General features: G+C 38.0%; 1 long non-coding RNA gene across 1 annotated transcript; it reads right to left on the bottom strand.

The window, feature by feature from the left end:
• Positions 1-6,919: 6,919 nt before the first annotated feature.
• On the bottom strand, positions 6,920-10,867 carry LOC134200781 (uncharacterized). The gene is made up of 2 exons (XR_009975842.1): positions 10,726-10,867; positions 6,920-7,139 (listed from the first exon to the last, which is right to left on the bottom strand). It is a non-coding gene; the product is annotated as an uncharacterized LOC134200781 (long non-coding RNA).
• Positions 10,868-23,649: the final 12,782 nt, after the last annotated feature.

The raw sequence follows: 23,649 nt of genomic DNA, 5'->3' as shown, positions 1-23,649 counted from the left end.
GAATTGTATTATTGGAGTTTTATTAACATTAGTGGCGACCGTGACAGGACAGGACGTTTGCCAACAATAATAGTTGATAAGTACTGGGCTGTAACATTCTCTGTCCACTAACAGCAATACCCATAATTTGATACAGACAGCCACTGCTGGAAATAGGTATTCCAAGGTATGAGGTCTACACTCTCAGCATATTTCCGCGTCCTTCGACAGGTCGTTGCTGGTCCTTGAAAACTTTTGTAACCTCCAATAATAATAAAATACTGATTTTACTGATTCGAAATTTGGGTGTGCTTTTCAGTGATGAACACCTAAACTAAAATAGAGTTTTGATTTTATTTAAATCGTATCGATATAGTAAAAGGTAAGATCTTACATTTTAAATAATATCATAATTTTTTTTATTTTTTATTGCTTAGATGTGTGGACGAGCTCACAGCCCACCTGGTGTTAAGTGGTTACTGGAGCCCATAGACATCTACAACGTAAATGCGCCACCCACCTTAAGATATAAGTTCTCAGGTCTCAAGTATAGTTATAACGGCTGCCCTACCCTTCAAACCGAAATGGAAATGATTGGAAAAAGTCTTTTAGATTTGGAATAAAAAAAAAAAATTGTGACGTGGGGTATTGGAGTCGCGCTGCTGTAGGTAGGTAGCGAGGTGGGCGGCGCAGTTCCGGTCAAGTCGCGGCCCGTTCCCGGCTTCCGTTTGTTCAATTTGGCCACATTCAGCCAGTTGCAGAGACCAAGACGCCTCACATTATACAACAAGCGAACTCGTTCGAAAAATAAAATTTAAATCGTAATATTTATTATTATCTAATAGTTTAGTATATAAGTTGTTTGCTTAGGGTCAGCTGTCATATTCTTCGATGATTACGCGTAGCGAAAAAACACTCAGAAGTCAACAACAACTACAATATCGTCGTTGTCAAACCAAAATCTGCTATGTGCACTTTATGAGATTTTTACTTTTTGACCTTTTCGTATAGTTCACAGCCCTATCTAACGTATAAAAAAACTGTTACGTGTCTATAGCTTTCATTTGATATAGTTCTTAAAAATTAACTTTCATATAAAATTTTATACGAAAATGTTTTTACTCGTTAATTCAAAATAGAGTTTTTGCACATAGCAGATTTTGGTTTCACAGCGACGATATGCTTTATTAAAAAGTCAAATTTAAAAGCAGCTGAATATGAACATACGCTTTTTGTTTACTAGCACCGGTAATGAATTAAATTCATATGAATGGTTCACTAAGATAAAACACACTGTTATTTTATAATAATTTTTGTTTAAATAATACTCGGGGAGCTCCTTAGCGACATCAAAAGGGCATTATCCTTTATTAACGATAGGGCTTGTCTAATTATAAGATGAGCCGAAGTTAATCCTTCCCGGTAGGCTTCGCCGGCCGGACTTAAGGGCAGGCCATTTAACTGAATCCAAGTACTGGCATTTTGGAGGGCTACGGTCAAGGGGATATATTACTAGAAGCCTACTCAGGACTTTATAAGGGGATTTATGATTTGTACAGATTGACGTCTTGATATTTTAGTAATGCGGAGTAGAAGTTAGTTTCTCTATCATGGAAATTGTACTATAATACGTTTTAGATTAGAAAAATGTAATAGTAGCCCATAGTACGAGTACATCCAGTATTATCTTCTACGTTATGATAATTTTCTCACGTGCATAGCCGATACGCAAGTAAAAAGGAACATGCAGGAATCTATGTTCTAATAGATGTCTTTTCAAACGATTGAAACAGGACTTGTGAAGATGACGTTAGAATAAAATTTTATACATTCTCTCGTCCTAGCTCCCCTTAACCACCTTCTTTTTTCTTTCGTTCTGGTCGTTCCCTCAATGTTGAGGATCGTGACTGTATGTCAATCTTCTCCACTCGGCCCGGTTCTGCGCCATATGTACCGCTCCCCGTATCTGGCCTCCAGTCACCTCCTTGAGTTGGTCCACCCATCTAGCTGGCGCTCTTCCTCTAGCGCGCTTCTCCTCCATTTGTCCGGGAATGATGAGTTTCTCCAGACTGTGCAATGGGGATCGCATTATGTGCCCAAAGAAACTCCGGATCGTTTCCTTGCACGTGGGAACTTTATCAGGTCTTCTAGATACGAAAATGGTAAGAAGTCCTGCCTAAAAATATCGTTTGTCTGTAAAGTCGGTTTACTGACGATAGTTGAACGTGACAAAGTCATAAGAAAATACTGATCGAATGGTTTCATTATTCAATTATCGCAATTATCGTTGCTATAAGCAATTGACACCACATTCACTTTTCACTGAACTTCATTCTTGACGAAAACATGTAAATGTATTATTCAAGTAGGAGAGAGACAGATGTCGAACGCTGCCGAACGCGGAGGCCGATTGTGCCTCTTTGTCGCTCGTTGCGCACTCTCGCTTGCACTTCAAGCCTTAAATGGAACGCCTCAGAGTGAGGTAACGCCGCATGAGTCATGTTTTTTCGTGCGTGCAGCCGGCTCCATCGAATTATAAGACGTTGTCACGTCAAAAAAGGAACAGGAAAACAAATTAAACGAATACTCGCTTCACTTTCGTCCGACCGCAGCCCCGTCCTGTCGACATTATTATTGCAAAATTTTGTCGGGAGATGTTCACCGCATAATATCAAAACAAAGAGGTTGTCCCGTGAAATCCACACTAGGTGCCCGACAACTGCTCATTAAGGAGTCAAAAGGGTAAAAAGTGGGGATCGCCGGACGCATCGGGCCTTTTTGTAAAAAGAGGCTTAATTAGGGCTCATGCGGCTACCCTACGACCCCTGTAACTTTTAATAAATGTTCGCGGAGTCTTGCGTACGTGTAGATTAAAATATATACGTCTCAATATCAAAAACATATGGTCGGATTTTGTTATTGGGCTAAAGTTGTTTTTAATACGCTTTTATTAGCTTCAGACGTATGTAGGTATGTTAGTATGTAACGGAATCTTGGAACATGATTTTGACCTTTGAAATTTGGTATACTTAATAAGAATCGATAACAATTCAATATTAAAAAAAATTGAAAAAAAAATTGAAAAACGACTAAAAGATGAAAAATAAATAAGTTTAAAAAAAATTACAAAATACGCTTTTATAGATAATCCAACTAAAAAATAGAAAATAAATTTTAATAAATTTGATTTAAAAATAGTGTAAGAAAAAATGATTTCATTGTAAAAAAAAGCGCGCCAAAGTTGTTTTTTTTTTAAAAAGAATATCATCAAATCGGTCGCATATGTTTCCATTATACAATAGAACGAATTACATTAATTGTATTGTCTTGTGTGTGTTTTATTTAACTGGTACATATATATGCGTTTAATAAAAACATAAATTGGTAAATTATATTCCAATATCAAACAAATTCGTTAAAGTTTCGCTGTTCTTCGAACAATAAAGTACGCATTACCTTCAGTATTCACTTCATGACGCGTCGCTTTTTCGTTCATGATAATTGAAATCCAACCGGTAAATAAAAATTTCATTAAAATATAACTGATAACCAGGGGTAGTGGTAATCACCTTTGTTGATTGTACGCTTATCTGTCACCGCTAATTATAATAACGATTTAAGCTATTTAGAATTTTCTCCTGGGTTATGTGAATATTTAAAAAAAAACAGCATTTTTAATTAATTTTAATCTTTAATGAAGTAATAACCCACCCACCGCCAACTAAAATGTTTATTAAACAAAAACAAATCTGTTAATTGTTTTCAGAAGACTGCACATCAAAGAGAGCTGTCGAAACTTTTAAAATAATACGGGAGATGAATGCTGAGATACCTATTACACGCTTACTTCCCACGTAATTCAGGCGCGTGTGCTTCGAACAAGTCCTCGTGGGAAGGTATTATACCTCATGCACAATTCTGAATGAAACTCAGATTGGAACTAGTGATAGTGTTTTAGCATGTGCCATCCTGTATTATGTGACCTCCCCGTTCGTGTACTGGTCAAAGTCACGCTCTGTAGACGACGGTTCAGGATAATTTGGGTGTATTATTACTTTAATAAAACGATGCGCCCTCTTATCAGTGCCATCTGTGAGCTGCCGGCACAATGACGGATCATCCCATAATTTGGACGTTAAAAAACGCATTGTGTTTTTTCCCCACACCATTCCGGGTTATTATTGTGTTGTTTAATGTTATAGGATATTTTAAGCAAATGATACGGTCTTTATCGGATTCCTCATCGACATATATAAAGATGCCATGAATAGACAAGGTCGGTTTTCAAAGTTTCATATCAAGGAATGTAAATAAATAAAAAAAAACAAATTTAAACAATTTTAAAGTTTTGATTACTAGCTTAGCCAAAATTCACGTAATGGATGTGGCATCTAAAATTGCTTCTAAAAGCATAATGAAATAGTCATAAAGGCGGTGCTCCATCGGGGCATATCTATGTGATCTTTGTGACTCAATGGAAACCTCCATTTACATAGCAATAAGGCAGGGTTAGGCAGCGTCTCTGTCGCTTATCCACATTATTGTGCACTCAGCTTACGATCGGGAGGAAAACGAACTGACGCGACAGGAAAAGCCTCTTTAAACTACCGAGAAGGTTTATCTATGAATTTGAATGAGGTAGATAGGAGCCGCATGAATATTATCTTGATGCGATATATTTGATCGCCTAAATATTCCACGTTAGATTAAAATAAATCAACTTTTTTGGAAGTATTTTTTTTCCATTAACTTATCTAAACATTAAACAAGCTAATAATGCTACAGTGACAAGACGTAATTGAAACATAAAACATTCCCAATTTAGATATAACAAGTCGCGTTTTCGGTTATCCAACGTAGGGGATGTAAGCAAATATTAAAAATTAAAATTTACGAAGTGTGACCATGAGCGGGGCGAGGCCGTGGCAAAACGATTTGTATGGAAATCTGTTGAAATGTCGTCATTGCACGGGTGTTAGGATATAGCCCGAAGGTACCATTTGATGGCATAATTTGGGACGCGGAACGTAAAACCGTCCAGATTTATGTATATTTGCAGGAAGCTTTATTGAATGTTGTGGAGAGTGACATGGGTTTATGGGTTCATTGTTGAATATATTTGAATATTTATTGGAGTACAGGGTGTATATATTAATTTAATATAAAGATTAATAAAGCATTTAAACTATATCAAATGAAGCATTTCTTTTTTCCCCCTACCTATGCTGATAGCCTTGAGAGACTATTTCAGCTTCACCCTAACATGTAGGTGAGCTCACGGGGCTCAAACCGGAGTATGCTAACACTGGCCCTAGCAAGAGCAGTGCTTCGCAGAATTTACCACCGGATCGGAAATGCGACCTACTGAGAAGATTTTTTTTATTGCTTAGGTGGGTGGACCAGCTCACAGCCCACCTGGTGTTAAGTGGTTACTGGAGCCCATAGACACCCTTCAAACCGAAACGCGTTACTGCTTCACGGCAGAAATAGGCGGGGTGGTGGTACCTACCTGTGCGGGCTCACAAGAGGTCTTACCACTAGTAAAAAAAGGTTGAAAAGCTCACTCGGATTCCGGGCATTCAACATGATCAATCTTCCAAAACTGACTTTAGAATACTTTACGCAATTCGACAGAACAACACATCAGATTTCTCGTCGCGACAGCGCGAGTTTGTTTTGTAGAATCACACGCCCGTACTGAGTGTAAAATCGTCAGGTTGTTTTTATCCGGATCCGCACTACGCTCATATTTGGTTCAGTAACGGACGCGTAAAAATCTCGGCTGGAATCATCGCGCTGCATCGAATCACATCGACCTTAGTCCATTTAAGTTCGTTTTCGGTGTGGTTCAGCTACAGAGCTACGTTTTATTAAAAGCAAATAACATTTTAAAGTCACTTTGGAAATCGAATACAGTCATTTACGCTCAGCTTAGTAAAATTAATTTTGTTTCCCGTTCCAATCTTGGTAGAAATTTATTCTGGTGTCACCTTCTAAAAGAGGTCTTATACACCTTTCAAAATTAACTATACCAATAAAAGAGGTTTGTACCACTAGCCCTTTCTTAGTTGATTATCCAGTATAGATATTCCATCCAGTATAGGTTAGCGATTAGCTGGTGAAAAAATTTGGATAGCACGGCAGTTCCATGGATTCAAATAAAAGTGTGTGTGTTCGACGCGTGGTTTAAGTTAATGTATTTTATAATTAAGGTATTTTATTAACGCAGACAGTTCGGTCCAACACGGTGTTCTGGATGTTTCCGGAAGCGATTTAAGTACAGTTTTCAGACCTTAAAACCTACTTACGCAACTTAAAACGTGACCTACTTATTCGCTGGTAGTCGAAGGGACTATTCCAGCCACGTCCGCGCGGGTAGGTGAGCTCACGAGCTCAACCTGAGAGAAATTTACTAACACTAGCCTTAGCAAGAGCAGTGCATCGCAGAATCTACCACCGGATCGGAATCACGATCCACTGAAAAGTCTTTGTGTCTATGTGTTAGTTCCTTTGACCTACCGGTGCTTGAAGAGTCTAAAAGCACCGTGTGGGTCCAGGGGATCCGACAAGACGTGTTTTAGGCGACGGCGGCTTTGTTGCCCTATCGCCTGGTTTGGATATGAATTGAATCTCTACTCAAGAACAACAGACATTTTTTGCAGATTGTTACAGAAACAGGAACGGGGGATGCTTTGTGCTAAATAAATTATTAAAACTGTTTTTTGAATGTTAATCTCCCATAATTTGTAAGTAGGATGGGTAGAATTGATTTAAAAAAAAAAGTAGCCATTCTAAATAATGCTTTTTCTTTAGATATGTATCAGTATTCACTGTAATTTTCTATAATTATTTATTGAAAATCATATAGCTTTTTACAGTGTTGACATCATCAATGCCATATAGAAAGCGAAACGTAGTCTCAAAAAAAAATTAACCTGTGTCATACTTAATGTTACTTACGAGTTTAATTAAACGTGTTTGGGAACAACGAAAAAAAAACAGTAAAAAAATAAAATTCGTTCAATAAAATAAACAAATACATGACTTGTTGTGCTTATCTTGAAATATACCGTACCTACTCATTTGACGACTCGGACCAACTTTTCTTTGAGCGCTCTGTTTTTTTTTCGGTACAGTTAAAACTGAGCTCGATAGTGGATCTATAACAAGCAATATTCGTACTTTATTTATAAACACACAATGAACTTTTATTTTCGACGTCGAACTGTAAGGCGCCGTTCACAGCTGCGTGTAGCTCGCATGCAAATGCTGGGAGGGGTGTGCTGTGAACGTGCAGTTGGCTGCATTGTGCACACCCCCGCCCTCGTCCCGCTCCCCCCGGCTCTGCACATCCCGCGAGAGTTTGTTTTTCGGGGCAAATAGCTATAGGCTTGGTAATGGCCTCACACGGGTCTTTGGAACGAACTGAATGATGCTCTACTCAGAAGCGAATATTGAAACTTTTTATTCTAATTTGCACTTGTTAAACAGGACACAAACTTGTTAAAACACATAGAAGTTAGTTGTTTCTGGATCGGTTTAAAAAATTATTTAGTGATTGATGACGAAAACGAAGTAGAGCAATCATCGTGGCATAGCCATTGGATCAGAGTGGCGGATGGGTTTTGATTTTTGTAGTTTCGTATTATTTGCGTATTTATCCGCCCGCCGCCCAGCAGATACATTTATTTGTGCCCGTGTCTACCCCCACCCCACACCCTGAGTTCGATTGATCGCGATATCAATGCGATAATAGGAGCAACGCGATCGAAGCGCGGTGCCGTCACGCGGGAAATGCAAAAAATATAGCGGACGCGCCGATCAAGCGTAATGCAGAAATCGGTCATTGCCTTTTATTGATTCCAATTTTAAATTAGTTCACAGTTGCGATCGAGCAGCGTGCCGTTTGATATTTTTATATCATCTTCACGTTCCATTTTTGATTTGAATTCGTTCTAATGTAGACTATATTTTGTACGCATCGGGAAATAGAGACTAGAGAGATTAGAGAGGTATTGTTCATGGATTTTTTCATGTCAGCTGATCTGATTTGATCTTTAAAAGGAGTTTGCTGCACCTCCGGCTTTGTCGATGCCCCTGAACGAAGGTAATTATGTTGTTATTACTGATTGAATTTTAAGTCTTCGTGACCAATATGAAGCCTAGTTCAAGTCAATCATTTTGCTGTGTATTTATTGCGTTACTTGAAACGGAGCGCATAGGGATCAAGACGTGAATGCCCTCATCCGCCTTGAGGCATGAGGTGTGAGGTTCAATTGTATTGTATCGATGTTGTCTCATTTTTCTGATCGAAACGATATTAGCAGGATGGTAGTATCCATGCTAATTTAAAAGATGATTTATACTTGTAGTTACACAAATTAAAAAAATTTGCGGCTCTGATTTTCATACAAGAATATTCCTATAAGGTGGAAGTGAATCGTGAACAGCGGTACTTTACATGATTCTCTTTAAAAAAAAGTTGTTAAGCTCACGCGGGATCTGACCACTGGCATTGTCGCTTCACTCGATACGAGTACACCGGACCCCTTATCCCTTATGCCACGACGACTCCAAAATAATACAGTTTACCAAAAAATTAATTAAGGGATTTTATGATCTGGTAACTAAGGCCTTTAGGTCATGTCTTATTTTGATTTATAATCTTATTTTTATGAAAAATGATAATATGGAGTGAAATGAAATGAAGACGATTAATTTGAGACATTAATCAACTGGGATGAAATTAAATGAAAAGAGAGGAGATAATAATGAAATATAATCTCAGTAAAATGATGGTCATTTGCTGATATTTTTTCAGTGGTCTTTTTGGAGGATCCCGAGAAGCTTTGTTTCATTTTCCCACATTTGTGCACTTTCACAGATATTAAATATTTAATAAACCACCGTTATTACTCATTTAAACCTGAAGAAACACTAAATATACAAAATAAAAACAAATCACACAACTTCACTCCTCGCGTTTCCGCCAAAAAGTCATACAATTTTAACGTAGGTGCCATTCTTTTTTTTTAACAAAATTTAACAGTGTGGAATATTTAATGAGGTATTTATGAAGTGCGAAATATCTTGTGTTCGACAGATCCAATCAATCATGGTAAACCGAGTTCTCGGTAATACGGTGGCACAAAACAAACATTAAACATCACGAATGCAAATTGCATTGAACAACAAAACCCTTATGTAAATTAAGCAAAAAACATATATCTTAAACGACGATACGGTTAAAATTTTAACCAAATAATATCCATCAAAGTACGTGAGAAGCGAAATTTTAAAAATGTCGTATGATACGTTATTATCCCAAACGAATTTGACTGTTAAATGTTAGCTGGTATATTATGGTTCACGTAATAAGCGAATGGTTCTTACGACGTTTTAGATGTGCGTATAGAATATGACATTTTGTGAAGCATTGTAATATTGGAACGCGCATACGCAAGTCCTATTCAGTTGGTTATCAATTTTAAAGTTGGTATTATCGCTACAACGCCAAGGGGCTGATATAAAACATTTCAATTTGGAGATCCGGTTACAGACCCTGCTTCGAATCTGCATTGTGGGTCTGCGGGACCCTATATAGTAGTTTGGGTACATTCACGTTCACAATGCTTTGAAATTTGATTTTGCTGACGTTGAATTTTATTCAAATCATATTCAAATTTGTGAGGATAAATTTTGTTACTTTCACTGTCCGTTTGCTTAAATGTTTTGATTTTCTTCCTGTAATATTTAATACTTACGAAATCTAAAATGCTTTTGCTTTAATATAATGTAATAGATATTTTAATTCTTTTTAATACGCTTTTATTAGCTTCAGACGTATGTATGTTAGTATGCAACGGAATCTTTGAACATGATTTTGGCTCCCTTCAAAACATCGGATTAACTCGAAATTTGGTATACCGACCGATGACAATTTTTAAAAATTAAAATTCAACTAACAAATGAAAATGGTATCATGGTATGGCATGGTATCAGTAGTTATAAATATTTTATGAACATAGTTAGAGTAGGTAGAGTAGAAGGGTTATTTTGATAATATCCTGAAAAGCACCCCACGTTTTTTTTTTGCAATAAAATCATTTTTTGTTACAATATTTTTAAACCACATTTATTAATATTTATTTTCTATTTTTTAGTTTGATTTTCTATAAAAGCGTGTTTTGTTAGTTTTTTTTAAACGATTATTTATTTTTAAGTTATTTTTTTCAAAACAATACGCGTATCTCGATAATTGTTTTTATTAAAAATAGTATTGTCGTCGATATTACCTTAAGCGGACCCCAAACGCAGTGCGCTTGGTTAGGCCCGCGCCTCCCGCGGCCGGTTTACAAGAAAGGGGTAGTTAGCCGCTATTGTCTCATCGCCCTACAGTTGTACACTGCTCACCTTCCAAACTGCGTATGTGACAATTTAATATACAAAAAAAAAATATGCAAACTAATCACTGATCAACCTACTGAATTGTAGGTTAGCTTTGGCGTTAATTTGAAAAAAATTACGTAATCTAATATAATCTTAATTGAACTACAGCTTCGGATAAATTAAATAGGTAGATGTATACTATAATGTAAATACTTAATACTATAAGGTAGATGTACTCTACATTATAGTATTAAGCGCTTCCATATTCCCAAACAATCTTTGAGAATTTCACCAAAACAATATGGCAATGTTTTTAGTGTAACCATTGTAAGCATTTTTGAGCGTAGTTTTATTTACCTATTTTTCCGTTTTAGTATTTTCGGTGTTGATGTACTTCCATGATGTCGACTTTTATTAAATAATACATGCGAATATTATTTATCTCTATTTGAATCTGTATTAAAAAAAGCAGTGAATAGGCACTGAGTAAACTTTTAGATGTATTGAGAGTTGGCGGGCTCGTGTCTACCACAGATTATATTACTGTCTGGTAGTTAACGCCATCAGCGGCCTTTTTAGGTATATGCCTACAAAGTACCACTTCTCTGATACCAAATTTATATTTAAAGCTAGAGCGTCTTACACAAATATAGTCCGGTCGGCTATTTATATTTAGCTACGAGAATGCGACCTCAGCTTTATTAACGTACCATTCCCACTTACCAGACATTCATCGTACAAAGATATACGGCCAAAACATGAAACGTCATTTTCAAGATATGCTCGCATATTACAAGTCTAGGGAGCAATATCACTCGCTAGGTGGAAAATCTTCCTTATGTCTCTAGTTCCAAACTGGTATTACACTTATTTAACATTAAACTTATTTTTATTTTCAAGACCTATTGATTTAATATCCATCTTGAATAACGGCTAGTAGCTAGTTGTAAGACCAATTAAAAAAAGTAATTGAATCAAATGTACAAGTCCAGTCATGAATCAGTTCTTGATGAACAAAAAAGTTACCTTCTAGCCTGTTATAATTTTGTTTATTGATTTATAACTTCTAAGAGCTCGTTTATTTTTGCATATACGCAGTTCCACGGTTGGACGGTGGCGGCGTCGGGCTCCCCACAAAGACGCCGAACACGGAAAACACTTATCAGTGTTGACACTACACTTTAACGCCATTTTACTCCAGATTTATATTCGTCCAGCTTTTTCATTAACGACATTTATTTGACACTCTTGTTTCAAATTTAGAAACTGACTAAATAGACAGAAACAGAATAGGTATTTGTTTGTTTGACGTTTGGTCGAAATATGGTGTGTTCTTTTAAGAACGAACGCACTGGAGTTCTTATTTGAGTCGACTATTATCAAAGCCGGCAATGTGACTTTTGGACAATTATTGGTAAATCAGAAAAACGAATTATTGGCTTTGTATTCCATTGGCAGTCACAAAACTCTTCTGAACGACATCTTAGATAAATAACAGGTTAAGTATTAACCTTTATTTAATGCAGGTTTTGAACCGTATTCTTTGAAGGAGACGATTATATTCAAATCAATCTGTATTGACATATCAATAACATTTTTTTGTCCAAATGCACAGATTGCCACCTTTAATAATAGACGACTCATTTATAAGGCCATGTATCAAGTAAGTCAAAATTTCCGCACCGGCATCGCAAGTTAGCCGTTCTGCCTGTTGAATAATAAGTGCATTGTGTTTTCTTGTAGATTTATAGGGAGTGCTCTGTCAATCTCAACCGTATCTGTAGCTGATTGTCATTCAAAAAGACATGATAGAGTAAATGCCCCTAATGCCTTACCTTTATTAGATGAATACATCGAAACCATTCGTTCGTTTGTGTCATTTTTTTTTTTTTTTACACGCCACTTTAACTGTTCCCGTGATAAGTTCGTAAAGAACTTGTGTTACAGGTACCAGATAACGGATATAAATATAAGATTTTTATTATACACATACACATATTTAATATACATCCATAACCCTGGAAAAGACACTTATATTTATCATACAAATATCCCCCCTTGGCGGGATTCGAACCCGCGACCCCCTTGTGTAGTGACCATGTCACTTACCACTACACCAGACGGCCGTTAATTAATAATTACTAGCTTCAAAAACAGTTGCGAAACTGCAATAAAACCTAACAAATCCCTACAACGTTAATCTCTGGACAAATTTTCGAAATACACAATGAAACTTCAAAGTTTATGTCAAACAGTGGCGCGGCTGTAATGAATGGACTGTACCGTATTATAACCGGACTGCAAATCTAGTTTCGAAGGGGAGTGCGGCAAGTATGGTGTGCCTCCATGGCCAGACGCTTACCACACTCGGCGTGTAGTGTTCCCAGTGCGTCCAATTGAAAAACGACATACACACGTCTGCCATTACAGATCGGAACCACTCTTAAAACGTCATGTTAAAGCACGTTATCCATTAACAAAAAAGAAGAATTTATTGCATTAATGTTTTGTGATTTTAGGCAGATCGCTATAACGTGTTCTTTGTCGCTTAGTCCGCGTCCCTCTCACACAATGGCATACTTATTAGGGATTTAGTCCAGATATTAGTTGGGGACGTCGGTATTGTTTGGATTTTAATAGAATTCGGCTGCGCCCCAGGCGGTTGGGTATACGCAGTACACTGGTTACGCAGTACGCGGGAGCTTGGAGCGACGCATGTGCTTAATTGTTATAATAACAAAAAGCTCATTGGGATTTATAAATATTTAAGCCATAAGGATAAACTGATAACTATACTGAGACCTTAGAACTTATATCTCAAGGTGGATGGCGCATTTACGGTTGTAGATGTCTCTGGGTTCCAATAACCACTTAACACCAGGTGGGCTGTGAGCTCGTCCACCCATATAAGCAATAAAAAAAAATCGACTCCGGAGGCCTGAGATTTGGATCTAATGAGTTTCTAATCTGGAGAATTTCCAGGCGTAAATCAAACCTTATCTTAAATTTTGATTAATACCATTGTCAACTGATCGGCTGATTATTGTCACCCGTGGACATCAGGAACGTCGGGAACAGAGCTAAGCCACTGCCTACTGATGAGAGCTCTCTTCAAACCTCGTTCGAAGAACATATTTAGGTATCACCGTAGTGAGGACTTCATTCAAATTTGAAAATTTTAATATCGTAAAATCCACTGTTCTTATGTCTGTAATGCTTTGAAATAGTGTTGAGACATTATACCTCTTACTCCCGTGCCTTTTGTTGGTGTTTCGATCATAGATTATACAAGAATATTAGTCCGAACTATGGTTTTGACGCGACGTTTACCCGCCAAATTTGATAAAAGGTCGAATCTTATTAAAATATGAAGTCGGTAAAATAACACTAAAAAAACCGAATCGATTAAAATGAAACAAAATATTTTTATTTCTAATTGTTTATCGCAAACGTGGTTTGGAATTACAAACATCGTTGCGTTCTTATTTGATATCAATTTTCAGCTCGTTTTAATATTTAATTAGAATTAGAAGTTATCTTAAAATAAAAATAAAATATTTAAAAAAAAATTCTGAAATTAAAAGCATTAATTAGCTATTTCAATTTACAAACAGGGAAACATGAACATAGCTGGTATTTTATTAACTGGTACTTTAACTTAATATACTAAAATTTAGGACTATTTTCAATATGTACAGGGAGGATTTTAAAAAACAACTTTATTATACATTTTCTGTTTATTTCTATAACAACAAACGCGTGCGTCTTTCCGCGTCGTCAAAGGTCCTGTTTGCTTAACGGCGGATATTTATAGTTGGATGCACACCGCAGAAGGAAGCTGGATGCATCGCTAGTTCTGCCCCTTGTGCAACTTTCGATCGATATGTGCCCCTCTATCGCGCCCCTTATTGAAAATTATAACAATGGCACACCGCGCGCTCTACGCCGCCGCCCTCTTAACACTCACTGATTTTGGGTATGCTTTATGGACACTCCTAAGATATATGTAAACGCGTATTCGTTTTCTTCAATACTTGCAATTTATCTTTTGAATGAAACTAATATCGAAATTAATAATAACAAATTGTATTAATCGAATGTGCGCCTCGCGAAAACCTAAGAAAATAATTTAATTCTGATTTAAATGACCTAAAGAATAATAAGAAGTTCAGATTTTTTTTTTGTTGCCCGTTAAGGCAGATGAGCATACGGCCTACCTGATCGTGAGTGGTTATCGTCGCTCATCGACATCTGCAATGCCAGGGACAGGGCCAAGCTGCTGCCTAGACTTCCGATACGCGTCACAATAGTATTTGAATAACATCTATTGTCATACTAACAGATTGCGAAACGTCAGAAAAAAATCACAACTTACGACAGTAGTGTACCTACTTGCCCGGACTACATTCGAAAACCCGGAAGTTATAGAGTAGGTGAAGAGATACAATAACCAAGTAAGTATACTTCAAACTTCTATAAATTAATGGTGTACTCCCATTAGCTTAAGAATCCGGATCAGTCTTAGCAATCTTGATCCGTTTTATTTATCTTCTGTTTAATTATTATTATTCGAATTTCGTTGAATTTGATACGAAAATATCGAAAAATAAACGTCAGTATGTCCACGTATACATAACTCATACGTGGACGTGTTAATATATCGGCCGAATCGGCTCGGAGGTCGGAGGGCTGCAGGGATTATAATGAGGCTCGCCCCACTAAGTATTTTCGACATGCGTCGTCGGCACCCGGCAAACATTCGGACGGGGGTAAATGAGAGCGCGACTCGCAAATTATTGTCGCTGCCGGCGTGTTTTAATGTCCGCATCACGGTCGTGTGGCGTATCAAAAATCGAAATGCTGTAATTGTTTCGAAAAAAATATATATTCATTTAATTTTTTTTTAATTCTCCACTAAACTCTAGTACAAAAAAAAGGTATACGTGAAACAAAAGACAATGAGTATACTGCCTTCTGATCGACACAAGATCGCTATCGGACCAATTTTATCTGGTACCCATAAGTCTTGCCAAGTTTAATAGTTTAATAACAATCAGTAAGATTCTGTAACGTTTATGCATTTTTACATAGAAGTCAAGTTAATTGAAAGTACACAGAAAAGTTTTCAATTCCAATAATAGAGTTTTTTAAAGGGTACCCTTTAAAAAACCTTGTAAAATCGTTTATGTTTAAAGCAGAAGTCGACAGATTCGATATACCGCTCGCTAGCTCAACAAAACAAGTGAGTCGTCTATTATCAAAGGTGGCAATCTGTGCATTTGGACAAAAAAATGTTATTGATATGTAACACAGATTGATTTGAATATAATCGTCTCCTTCAAAGAATACGGTTCAAAACCTGCATTAAATAAAGGGTAATAGTTAACCTGTTATTTATCTAAGATGTCATTCCGAAGAGTTTTGTGACTGCCAATGGAATACAAAGTCAATAATTCGTTTTTCTGATTTACCAATAATTGTCCAAAAGTCAGATTGCCGGCTTTGATAATAGTCGACTCAAGTATGGTACCAAACAAATAAGTTTTAAAAAAAAGTATACAAAAAAATTAACTTAAATTATCAAAATATACTGTATTGTACAAAAAACTATCAGTAAGAAGAAGTCTTACACGAAGGCAACGCGGCACGCGTAGGTTATTTAACAACGAAGCTGTCCCAGTTTCTCCACCGCCTTCGAAGAACCAGACAGAGCACTGTTGCTAAAATACTGGAACGAATTCTGCCTTCGCGTCGCGTGGGTACCATAAACATCCCACAAAGCCACCATGCTACGTCGTTAGCTATAGAATATCTCATTGTAGCCAATACCAGGAACATTACATTCTTTGGACATCCATTGAGGGCATTGTTTCCTGTGTTTTTAGTTCTTTGTTGGAATTGTTAGGAAGTTAAATGTAGTTAAAGCCATTGTTGGTATTGTAGTACAATTTTACGCAGGAACGTACCCTGTATGGGTTGTTTGCGCTGAATCAATCGGGCCGTTTATTAGTCACGGCAGGACCTGTCACGATGCGATTGAGTGTCCACTGTCCACTTGTGACTTATTAGTCATCAAACTGTAAATTTTCAAAAATACTTCGTAGGCGATTAGATACATATCTTTTAACCTCATCTTCGTTGGATGCTAAAGCAAGGAAGGTCGGTGAAAAATGATTTATTATTCTGATCTAAGATTTGTAATACCGTGAAAATTCTACCTTTAAACGTGAAAAAATCCGTCAGTTCATCATCAAGTCAATCATTCGTCACTAAACGAATCCATTGCTATTCTTTTCTGTACCTAAAGGAATAAAAGCGGTTTGATGTCAGATTTGTTCCTTAGGTTGTGATTTTGGTGAAGTTACATACACTGTTAAGTGATTTCCACATTCACACGTACACCGCATAGTTCACGCCGTGATATCCTTGAACTCTCGAGGATATTGTTAAAATGATTATCGTCTTTTTCAACTATCCCGTGAGCTCACCTGTCCGCGAGAAGCTGGAATAGCCCCTCAGGCTACCGGCGAATCCTTAGGGAATAAAATCTCGCTAGCTCAACCTGAAAGAATTTGCTAACACCAACCCTAGCAAGAGCAGTGCTTGGAAGAATCTACTACCGGATCGGAATCGCAACCCACTCCGAGATGATCCGACGAGAACATAGTGGGTTGTGTCCATACGTTAGTTTGCTCATTATAATCGACCAGGACAGTGACCAGTACTTGAATAGCCTAAAAGAACCGATAGTGGATCCGAGCGATCCGACAAAACATGTTTCGGGCGAAGGAGGCTTTAGGTCGCCTGGATTGATAAATAATTAGCAGCGGCGATGATAAGGGGGTTATCGTGTCGCTTTGTCGAAGTAGCGTTCTGATGCTACCTTAAGCTACTTATCGGTTTTATATTTAGATCGTCGTGGAAGTTGCCATTCCTCACGTACCACAGTGCTCCGAAGACTATCATTTCAACTGTCATAGTCTGTTTTATTTCGAAAGTTAGTAATACATTTTGATTGCAACGACATGAAGACGGTGTTTTGAAAAGCAAATTGTTTCATTGTGAACTTTTACTACATGCGATTACTGGTAGCCCGGAAGCTTTTCCAGTTTCACGAGCCAGGATAGCTTAAATCTGTTCACGTTATCTGTCATAGACTAGCATAGCTTATCTAATACAAAATAGTCAAAGATCACGAAAAAGTTTATACATAACACATTCATGGCAATAAACAAACAATCTCAAAGCAATTGGCCTTGCTGCTAATTGCTCCAGCACAATGGTCTAAATGGGTCAAGTTATTTTTACTGTAATATATTACATTGGCAATTCGACAAAGAAGAACAATATAGTGTAAGACCGGTGGCTCGGAACAATGCAGTTTATGACAACAGAAGCCTCACAACAAAATCAAGGGAAGAATGAAACAAAGCCTAGTAGTATCATCTTGTTAGTTGCATTCTTCATTTTACAGATGTATATAACATAATATAAAAAACCGATGTAACATTCAGGATAAGTCTCATGTTTTTCGTGGAATGTGAAATTTTATAATACATACCTACGTAATATGAACATTTAATGAAAAAAGAAAACCGCCTTTAACAAATTGATGCACCTAGAAAAAAGTTCTGTGATGATAGCACATATAAAACCAAAAATGCAGTTGAATTGAGAACCTCCTCCTTTTTTGAAATCGGCTAAAATTTTTGAAAGCAATAACTTTTGTTTACATTTTAACACGAACCGTTTTAGATGAAAGAAAATTGAAAGAAAATAACTACTACTCATATTACCTACATTTGATTGTGGGAGTGCGTATCGTGAGCCCTCACGTTTTGGGATACGGCCTGTTTTAGCGCAAAGCAGTCATGAGGTTTGCTTTCTATACAACGAAATTGAGATTTTGATTGGTGACGTCATTCACGTTGTGATGTCGATGACCTCTGGTAACCTAAGAATGCAGGATGACTTAATGCAATAAAAAACCACGCAAACAATCCAATATAACTCGTATTTAAGTCATCACATTTTCCGACTCCAGTTAGAATCCCGCGAGATCGGATCTAAACTAACGGCATCATCAGACCCATTATTTCGAGGTTCTTTGCTCGCAGCAAAACAAACCATTAACGGTACAATTTCGAAATGCACGTCACAAAATCATCCCGTTATGTTCATAAACGCAAATAACGGTCCAAAAGCTGAACCATTTTCGGGCAACCCTTTCTATTTATGAATAATTACACAAGACACCGTAATGGGAAAGAATACGAAATGTTACTGTTGTGCTCCTAAACACGGACTGTTATACAAAGGATAACGTTAGTCGTCCTTGAAAGAAAGTAGAATAATGGACTTTCTCCGTTAAAGGGTAACGTTTCCTGGTCGGCGAAACGAATTTCATACAAAACTGGACCGGTTTTATTGTCCGTGGATCGAAATTGTTTTAGACGTATTTCTTTCACATCTCCTTTCTGTCTTATTTTACAGTATTTATCTGCTCATAATTATTGACTAACGTTAATGGTGACACACACACACGGCACAAAAAATTCGTAACAACGCTGCAGAGAAGCTATACGCAAGTCCTTACGGATCCCTCAGATCCAATAACCTTTGCCTTAGACGCCTTCAGCTCTAACACTAGGAGCAGGCTTAGGGACCCCGGTAACCATACTCGTCGAACTCGACAAAGAGTTCGACGTGCAACCTAATCCATGCATCAGCTCGCTGAATTTCTTGCCGGATCTTCTGAGCAGGTCGCGATTCCGATCAGGTAGTAAATTCATTCGCGAAGCAGCTGCTCTTGAGTTGTTAGGTCTCCTTCGGAGGAGCCCGGATAGCTGGTAGCAAATCCCACCCTTCTTGGCTGAGCGTTTGCTCGCCCACCTGTCCTGGTGAAAAGGCCTCCGGGCCACCAGTAATCCTTCAATCATAAAAAAAAGAAGCTATTCTTGGTAAACTAACTTCATCTCTCAACTATTTCATTCACAAAAACTACTTTAACCTGATTAAATCTTTGCTTATCGATTCTCATAAATTGTCAATATTCTTAATAAATTACTTATAAATAATGCATAAATGCAAATTTTACGCAGTGCTACAGGTTGTAGCGCGATTATAGTCTACAATTAAAGCATTTGTCAATTTTTAGTATTGATTTTGTTCAATATTTATAATAATAATATGTTTGTTTTGTATAAGAGTTCATGTTATTTTTTCTTTCTTTTTTTTAGTTTATACCATGTTGTAAGTTTGTGCATACGTACCTAGTCTTAAATCCCGCGTTACACAAAGGAAAACAGGGATGATTGAAAACCAATACTGTTCGATTGCATTCACCTCCAACAGTCTCAGCTGAGTCACTTCATTTTGCCTTAAATTTTTTAATTTATATCTTAACCTGTACGAAAGGTATTTAATGATTTAATTATTATTATACTTATTACAGCTACCTTACTACTTAACTTTGTATCTCAAGCGAATCCTAGAGTACCTAGGATAAATTGCCAAGAAAGACGAAAGAATTATATTATAATATGGAAAAACGAACGGTCTTAGTTTCATTAAGAATAGGCGTTTATTCTATGTCAATATTTCCCCAAATAGTTACAATCTATAACAAGCTTTGTGTGCATAAGACGTGGGGATTAAGAAAGATTTTGTCTTACTCAGGGGCTTATTGGTTTAAAGCCACGCCAATCTACAATGTTGGAACATAGTTAACAGATTTTACAACATTAAATACCACGGAGAAGCTAAAATAGCCTCTCAACGCTATCAGCATAGGTAGGAAAGAAAAAATATTGCTTTCTCCATAAAGTTCATATTCTAATAGTTTAACATAATACCTCATCAGCAATTACATAATTTAATTCTAAACGTCTTGTTAGATGAAGCGATTTAATGCGTCTTTCTTACGATAAAAGCTGATGATGCAAAGTTTGAACGAGTACTGATATTGGGAGCTTGCACGATAGATTGTAAATATAGATAAAAGAAATATATTTTATGTGAGGCAGCCAAATAGTAACAAAATATTAAATGTTAATACTAAAAAACTTTTCAATTTGAAGGAACTTTTGTTGATTACATTTTATTACATTAGATTAGCCACTAAGTTCACTGTATTTGTGTATGTTGATTTAAATACAGCAGAAAACGAAAAAATAAATAAAAAAGAATGTGTTATTATGATCTAAACGAGAATATGTACGTAAAACTTGTCTTTTAAACGCGGTGGTGGCTTAGCCTTTTCACGAGGCGAAGAGTTACTGAACAAATTATAAATCTATTGTCAACATTTTTTTATAAGGGACAATTCACATTCTTATCTGTGTGTCAGCATCTACAGCGAAATTGATTCGTATTCGAGAGCACACCTGTTACAAAATTGAGTAATGCCGCAGACGAAAGGAAAGTTATGATAATGTGAGTTGAGTACAAGATGAGTGGAGGGCTTTCCGTATGGGACATATAGTAGGGTAACATTAGCGTTGATAAAGTGCTAGACATTGTTCATTTCATTACATATTTAACGTTTTTCAGTTTTTCTCACGCTAATTTTTACTTTCAGCATACTTTCAGCTACCCGTGGAGAGTACTTCTTGACCCTATAGACTGGGGTGCCCAAAATGTCAGTTATTCATATTTGAGCCCAAAATTACAGATTTGTCGCTTTTTCATATATCCACGTTTTTTTTTTTAATTTCTTAGATGGGTGGACGAGCTCATGGCCCACCTGTTTTTAAGTGTTAACGGAGCCCATAGACATCTACAACGTAAATGCCGCCACCCACCTTGAAACATGAGCTCGAAGGTCTCACGTTTACAGTACAACGGCTGCCCCACTCTTCAAAGTGAAACGCATTATTGCTTCACGGCAGAACTAAGCAGGGTGGTGATACCCGTGTGGACTCACAAGATGTCCTACCACCAGTAAGGAATAGCATCGTTTTATATAAATTAAACCCTCAAAACGTATATTTTGCGTAAGTACTAATGAGTTCTACCACTTGTGAACCAGCAAGGGTATGTACCACAACCACCTTTTTTTTTTCGGGTCCGAACCTCCTACGATGTCTCCGCGCCTAGGGGCCGCACGGGGTATGTGGGACTCAACGATCTGCAAGTGTTGAGAGCAAACCGCGGGCCCAAGGATTTTAGGGCCCACCAACTAAACGACTCCCCTGCACTCTTACACCCGACGTCCGATCTTCGTCCGGGGTCAGAACCCGGTCAGAGTAGGGGGGTTCCCGCGGTCGACACTACAACCAGACACGCGGCGCCACCCCGAGGACGCCCGACCGACGGGTCGTCGAGGCAATAGTCGACGACCAACGACGTCGGTCTCCGCGGTATGTACCACAACCACCTAACCTAAGCATCAGCTCGTTCAGTTTCTCACCGGATCTTCTCAGTGGGTCGCGATTCCGATCCGGTAGTATATTCATTCGCGAAGCAGCTACTCTTGAGTTGTTAAGTCTCCTTTGGAGGCGCTTGGTTAGCTGTTAGCAAATTCCACCCCTTCTGGCTGAGCCCTTGGTCGCCCACCTGTCCTTGTGAAACTGGAAAGGCCTCTGGGCCACCAGTAAGCCCTCGATCATAAAAAAAGTACCACAACCATACCTATTTCTGCTGAGAGCCAGTAATCCGTTTCGGTTTGAAGGATGAAGCCGTTGTATTGTATTAGTTGAGATTTAAGACTCATGTCTCAAGGCGGGGTCATTCACGTGATTGATGTCTATCGATTCCCGTGTCACTTAAGACCATGTGGCCTGTGAGCTTGTTCAACCATACCAAACTTTGTTTTGTTTATAATTTTAATTCTGGTATTATTTGTTAATCATTACATTAAATAAGATTTTCTGCACATGCCGTTTATTTTTAGGTGAAATCAAGTTAAGCTAAGAGTTTAATAGAAGTATTAGACAAAGATAAGATCAAAATAAATTGTCGCAAAAAATAATTACGTAAAACGCTTTCTTAAAAATAGAAATATTTTTGTCAAGTGCGAAATAGCTCTTAAAAACTTATGAACTATTTATTCATTATACATTTATCGGCATTTAAAATACCAATCCTATAACAAGAAGATAAAATGTTGTTGTATTGTTTGTTCACTATCTAATCTGTATCGAGGTAGGGCGGTGGGTGACGACTTACCGTGCTGTCAACTACGAGCTATGTTTGCGGGTGCAAGCTGGCCACACTACGGAATAAAAACTAGATACGGTGTTTACAGAATATTGAGAAGTTAGTTAAGAAATTCTTTTCTTTTTTTTTTTTTTTTGTAAAAACATTCTGTCGCTTTAGACGGGACAGAAGCAAAATAAGACAAGCTATACTAACTCAATAAGTATTTAGACTTTTAGAAGTGTTTTATTTATTTATTTATTGCTTCTATGGATGGATGATCTCACAGCCTACATGGTGTTAAGTGGTTACCGGAGCACATAGACATCTACACGTAAATGCCGCCACCCCCCTTGAGATATGAGTTCTAAGGTCTTTAACCCATGTGTGTTATTCTGATGTTTGTTTGAGGCATTGTGAGAGCAATGGAGGGCAAGCAAGCAAGTAAGAACAACTCAGTTTCTCCCCGAATCTTCTCAGTGAGTCATGATTCCGAACCGGTAGTAGATTCTGTAAAGTACTGCTCTTGCTGGGGATGCTGTGAATTCACTCAGGTTGAGCCCGTGAGATCTGTTACCTTTCCGCACGAAACTGGAATAGCTTCTTACGCTACCAGGTACGAATAGGTTTCGTGGAGTCGGAGTGGTGGAGCTCGATGGGGTTTAGTCGGTAGTCGGTTTTGCGGGGCGGGTCCTGCGTGGTAGACGCCGTGCAGCGCCTCGCGCGCCTTTCTCAAGGCGTAGTCTCCCGGTAGGAATTGGAAGAAGAGGAGGACTTTGGTCTTTCTCTTCTCCCTCTTCTTCTCTGGAGGCGCCGGAGTCCGACATAACCCAGTCTATTGCCCCTCTCGACCGGGTATCAGAAAATGGATTCCCCAGCGTTAAAAAAAAAAAAAGGTACGAATAAATCGCTGCGACGTCCGCAGCGCGCGATCGCGGTCAGGGCGATCCGAGGATACCGCACCGTCTCCTTCGAGGCGGCGTGATTGCTCGTCGGGGCGCCACCCTGGGACCTGGAGGCGGAGGCGCTCGCTGCCGATTACAGGTGGCGTAGCGCCGCCGTGAGGTCGCGCGGCGCGCTACCAGCACTCTAGCGCGCTGCCGTGGATTGAATAGAGCGACCGGTCGACGGTGTATCGCGTCC

This window comes from Bombyx mori, chromosome 3, assembly GCF_030269925.1.
Source record: "Bombyx mori chromosome 3, ASM3026992v2".
Lineage (NCBI taxonomy): Eukaryota > Metazoa > Arthropoda > Insecta > Lepidoptera > Bombycidae > Bombyx > Bombyx mori.
This window is presented reverse-complemented; position numbering and strand designations above follow the sequence as displayed.